General features: G+C 41.2%; 1 long non-coding RNA gene across 1 annotated transcript; it reads right to left on the bottom strand.

Annotated features, from left to right (window-relative positions):
• Positions 1-1,122: 1,122 nt before the first annotated feature.
• LOC119344774 lies at positions 1,123-4,966 on the bottom strand. The gene is made up of 5 exons (XR_005166807.1): positions 4,572-4,966; positions 3,606-3,767; positions 2,749-2,876; positions 2,047-2,223; positions 1,123-1,387 (listed from the first exon to the last, which is right to left on the bottom strand). It is a non-coding gene; the product is annotated as an uncharacterized LOC119344774 (long non-coding RNA).
• Positions 4,967-5,869: the final 903 nt, after the last annotated feature.

The raw sequence follows: 5,869 nt of genomic DNA, 5'->3' as shown, positions 1-5,869 counted from the left end.
TCGCCAGCGTGTGGGCGTATGAAGTGAACTGGCTGCTGAAATAATGGCGTGGATCCAAATTTTTGGTATTCGCCAGCGTGTGGGCGCATGCCAACACTAGCAGTCAACGCCAATTAATTGGTAAGGCGGCCCAGCCCAGGCTGCAAACCAAACAGCCCTTAACTTAGCTTGGCCGTGAAAAAAAAGACAAGTGTGCATAGGTTGTACCCATTGCATCACCCAGTAAATACACAACTTCTTCAACTACTATAACACCATCTATAGAAGAAGCTCTCTCTGCAATTAACATGACATAATCTTAAAAGGAATGGCCCAGCCCATCAATATAACCCTTCTTTCTTCTTCCTGAGAACAATATTCAAGTCTCCTGAGTTTTTACTCGTAAATATATGGCTTTTTGACAGGGAATTTCTAAATAGAAAAGCTTAGAGAAAGTTGTGACAATGGGGCATAGTTCAACACAGCAAAGACAAAAAAAAGGGTAGGCATTACAATTCCGTTAGGCATACAAAACTGCAAGGATAGAACTACATACAAGCATGATCCTCCAATACGCTCAAAGCAAAGAAAAGAAACAAAGAGAGGAGCATAGCCTCCACATGTTCACACGCAAACACATGCACCAATTAATCGGTTAAGCAACAAGTGAAACAAAATAAATGGGCCACCAGATCGGTTACGCGTATCCCAACTCCCAAGTCACCTAGCAAAATTATTGGTTCGCTTGCATAACAGTAATGCAAAGATGGCCCACAAAAATTTCAAACAGGTACTTTTGCAACCAAACTCGTTTTGAATGAGGAACATGTCTCCTTTTTTCAGTTTGATGAAATGAAAATCAAGTTTCCCTTGGATATGAATCAACTTACAGACTAAGTTGTGTACATCTGTCCGTGCAGCTTGTGCACCAATGATAATTGATAGCTAGCTTGACATTTTCATTTGCAGCCTCTTTGGCCAATCAAGTCAGGCATGAAGAGAATGCAGTTTGTTATGCAGTCTCAATTACTCCCTCCGTTCGGAATTACTCGTCGAAGAAATGAATGTATCTAGATGTATTTTAGCTGTAGATACATCCATTTTTGTGACAAGTAATTCCGAACGGAGGGAGTATATCTCAGGTTTTAAAGGTTCATACTATTGTGTCATCTGACTAGTTTGCAAAAGCACACCTAAGCCAAACCTACTAGAAAGCAGTCCCAATTACAAATTTCATAACTGAGAGAGACATATCTACTCATCTTACTGCAACAAGCTTACCATTACAGGGGGGAAGAGGACGACAAAACGCGAGCATGACAACATGGTCGAGCATGATGCAGGAAGGCCACGTCTCTCCTCTTCTTATCTATGTCGGGGTGGACGTAGAGGCACAAATTCTCCTTATCTGCGTCAAACATAAGAAATTCATTGTCAAATTGTCATGGTCGAAAAATAAAGCCCGTCATGGCACCTGATTCGCTTGCATCACAGAAGTGCAGAGATGGCCCAAGCCCCAAGATGACAAAATTTCAAGCAAAATGGCATAAATTCCACACACAAACTTCAAACAGGAACTTGTGCAACCTGACTTGTTTTCAAAAAGAGCCCTTTTGTGTTTGAAAAGAGAAATAAGTCCCCCTTACATATTAATCAACTCATTGTCTAAGTGGTGTAGATTTGTTGATGCACCAATGATAACTGCAGACCCGGTAAAGCTAACTCAAACGAAAAGCATGACCCTCCGATAAACTAAAAGCAAAGAAATGAAATAAAGAGAGGAGCACAGCCTCCGATAAACTAAAAGCTAACTCACACGTAGACACATGCACCAAGCAACAAGTGAAACACAATAAATGGGCCATCATCTCAGTCGCATGTATCCCAACTCCCAAGTCACCTAGCAAGCAAGCTAAAGTACTCAACCAGAAAGGCCATTTGATCTTCACTAATCTGTCTACCATGAATAAATCATTTTAGAGCTAAAGCCAATATTTTTTCTCAATTGCACCAAGCTAAGAGAAAATCACACTCAGTACTGCAGGAGGAACATCAACAGTATAATACCGCTAGTTAGGCACTCAGCGGCATGCTGAGGAAGAATGCAGCTGAGAGGAGCCACGAGTCGGAGTGGGCGGTGACGAGCGAAATTGATGCTGAGCGTCAGCCCAGGCGGCACCTCCTCGGCCAACAGCGACACCTCCCAGCTCCCACGATTGCTGTAGGGGCACAAAGTCTCCTTATCTGTGTCAGGCATAAGAAATTCTTTATCAATTTTCAGGGTAAAAAATCAAGTATGTCATGGCAACTGATTTGCTTGGATCACAGAAATGCAAAGATGGCCCAAGATTACAAAATTTCTAGAACAATGGCATACTTGTGCAACCTGACACGTTTTCAAAATGAGGAACAAGTCTCCCTTGGATATAAATCAACTTAGAAGCTAAGTGGTGTAGATTTGTCAGTGTAGCTTGTGCACCAATGATATTTCATAGCCAGCTTGACATGTTCATTTGCAGCTTCTTTGGGCAATCAAGTCAGGCATAAAGAGAATACAATCTGTTATGCAGTCTCAATTTTATCTTAGGTTTAAAAGGTTCAGAATATCGTGACATATGACTAGTTTGCAAAAGCGCAACTAAGCCAAACCAACCAGAAGACGTTCCCAGATACACCCAGAAGATGTTATATTAGTTTACTGAGGGAGTAATTGTGATGAGACAAAACTGTTTCTCTTATTGCAACAAGGAGGGAGAGCAACGAGCTTACCTTTACCAGGGGTCATAGGAAGACAAACGCGAGCAGGACACCATGGTCGAGCATGATGCAAGAAGGCCAAGTCTCTCTTCTCTTCTTATCTGCGTCGAGGTGACTGTAGAGGCACAAATTCTCTTTATCTGCATCAAGCATAAGAAATTCGTTGTCAATTGTCATGGTCAAAAAATCAAGTCTATCATGGCACCTGATTTGCTTGCATCACAGAAATGCAGAGATGTCCCAAGCTAACAAAATTTCAAGAAAAATGGCATAAATTCCACACAAACAAACGTCAAACAAGTACTTGCAACCTGACTTGTTTTCACAAAGACAGATAAGTCTCCCCTTTTTTGTTTGAAAAGAGAAATAAGTCCCCCTTAAATATTAATCAACTCACAATCTAAGTTGTGTAGATTTGTTGATGCACCAATGATAATTGATAACCACCTTGACATATTCATTTCCAGCCTATTTGGCCCATTAAGTCAGGCATAAAAAATGGAATCTGTTACGCAATCCCAATATTTTGTCGAGTTTTTGAACACTCAGTTTACTGTGCCATCTGATTAATTAGTTCGCAAAAATGCCGAAATGACCACTGTAACTAAGCCAAGCCACCATAAAGCCCCAGAAATCACCATGGCACGATGGCCAGCACAAAAATTACCATGGCTCAATGTCCATGGACACAAATCATCACTAGCAAAGATCCATTTTTACAAGTTTCCATTGCATCTACAGGTACCAAGTGCCACCTTACAACAAGAAGACACACTCATGGGCGCATGGATCCAAATGTAAATATTGTCCATGGCTTGATGGCCGTGGGTGGGCTCATGAGAGAGATCATATCAGATCGGGGGGCTTACCTAGTCCACCAGAGGGGCAACTCAGGCTGGGGGAGGCGATGCAGAGCTTCTGCCAGCCAAACATGTTGGGGACGGTGTCGTCTCCGCTCCAAGGTACGGCCAGCAACAACGTTCTTGAGAACGCACCGCTGCTAAGGTTCGCCGATGGACGCGTGTGGGCACCTGAAGTTTATGCACCTTTATAAATTCCAAAGAGCTGACTACACTACATAATCTTGGATCAGATAGTGGCATATGAAATTCGAGACATAAAAATGTAATCAGATATAGAATATGTATGATTTAAGTCAACCACATATAACAAGACCTTTAGTTACAAAAGGCAGAAACTTTTATTGCCTATACAATAATCTCATCCAGAAACAACAATAGCTGAATCGTACAACTTAAAAGTAAGTGAGTACCATCTTTTCTTTCTTTCTTTAGGGGAACACGTTGTGTGGCATACTTGTGCCTTGCAGGAGAAAGATGTGATGATTTTCGATCAACACAAATAAAGCTAACTAACAATTAATAGCTTCTTACACTCCAAGTAAATATGTTCAAGCAAAGATTATTTGAATAATCTTTTGTCCCTGTTGCATGTAAATCGGATATCAATGTTAGACTTATCATCGCAACTACAAATCTAACAGTATCAGGCTCCTGAGTGTCCAATATGAGCTCACATGCGACCTAAGATTAAGACGGGTAAACATACACTAGCACAAGGTGCTAGTCTACACGAATCAGCCAGCCAATCCAAGCATATGAACCCTATCACTGTCCATGATGAAACTGAACCCTAACTAACAGAGTATAACACATGAACAATGAGAAAGAGCTGCCATTTTACCAAATTGAAACAAGAGAGAGGTCTCACCAACCACATAGTGTTTGACCAGGTGGACATAGTGAGTGCACCACAGGCAGGAATCAAGAAGAAAATTGCAAGTCACATCCTGAACCTAAACTAGGATGCCTTACCTTATCATTCTTCCCTACCTTATCCATGGGCATCAGGAGGTGAGGGGAGTACGTAGAAGATAGCACAGAGTTGAGAGAGGTGAGCTCCTGGAAGTGGCCATCTTGGCTCATCTCCTCCTCCATGCCGCCCTACCCGCCTCCCACTGCTGTCACCATCTTCACCACCACACTCCACCTCTGCACGCACACAACCACCAGCAGCTCAGGGAATAGAAAACCGCACTTTACAAGGAGCCATGAATACAAACACGCCAGAACTAAAATGCTTCCAAGCAGATAAAAAAAGGCACTTGACAATGAGACACATGTACATGTTATCATGTCAGATCAAAACCAGAAACGAGTATTTATACACTAAACAATGAAAACTTAGAGAAATTTGGAAAATAAAACCAAGGATGGAAGTAAATTACAGTTGGTAACTTATAGTCTTCCTAGCCCAACTAAATCACTCCCTCCGTCTCATAATATATGAGCATTTTTTACACTACACTAGTGTAAAAACCGCTCTTATATTATGGGACAGAGGGAGTAGTTCTTATGTGCTGGTACAACAATATAATTTCAGAGCCATGAATTCACAATTTTTCTAACATACATGTGCTGAAAATGTGATGACCGGAACACCACAACCGCAGATCCAGTACTACAAGCATGTGGCGGATACAACGGAAACTACAAGAGACCACCGAATGAACTACCAAAATAATTATTAATATTATTGTAGTGGCATTGAACTATCCAAGTTAATACAACAGTCGTTGACTTTTCAAACAAGCACAAACTGAAAATGGAAGCATGCAATGGCCGTCCTCATTTTGTTTTGTAACTTTTTCACTACAGGAATCAACAATTGTAGCGTGTAGACCTTAGAAAAACCAAGGAAAATCTGGATCTCAAAGGCATGCATGTGCAACAACAAAACTGATAAGTACTAATACATCAATGATTATGACTCAATCATAATAGGCAAAAATAGAAAAACTTTTAGTCTATAGCATCTACCAGAAAAAAACTTTGTTGATGCACATGGCAGAGTACTATTTTGAACTTTGGCGAGCACAACAGAACAGTAGCAACAACGCACACAGCAGACAAGGTAACAAATATTCTTGGGAGTGTAAGAGCCATTGGAACTGGAGGTGCTCAGAATCAGATGAACAATCATGAAATCATCACCAATTTCATCATAAATAGCAATATAAGCATTGTCATGAATATTGTTCTTGAGAGTATGAAGTGTGTGTGCATGAGCAACCAAACAGATGGAGAGGCGGGGAGAGAGAGGGAGGGGGAGA

The sequence above is a fragment of the Triticum dicoccoides genome, unplaced genomic scaffold, assembly GCF_002162155.2.
Source record: "Triticum dicoccoides isolate Atlit2015 ecotype Zavitan unplaced genomic scaffold, WEW_v2.0 scaffold184842, whole genome shotgun sequence".
Classification (NCBI taxonomy): domain Eukaryota; kingdom Viridiplantae; phylum Streptophyta; class Magnoliopsida; order Poales; family Poaceae; genus Triticum; species Triticum dicoccoides.
Note: the sequence above shows the minus strand (reverse complement) of the source record. Positions and strands in the feature narration are given on the sequence as shown.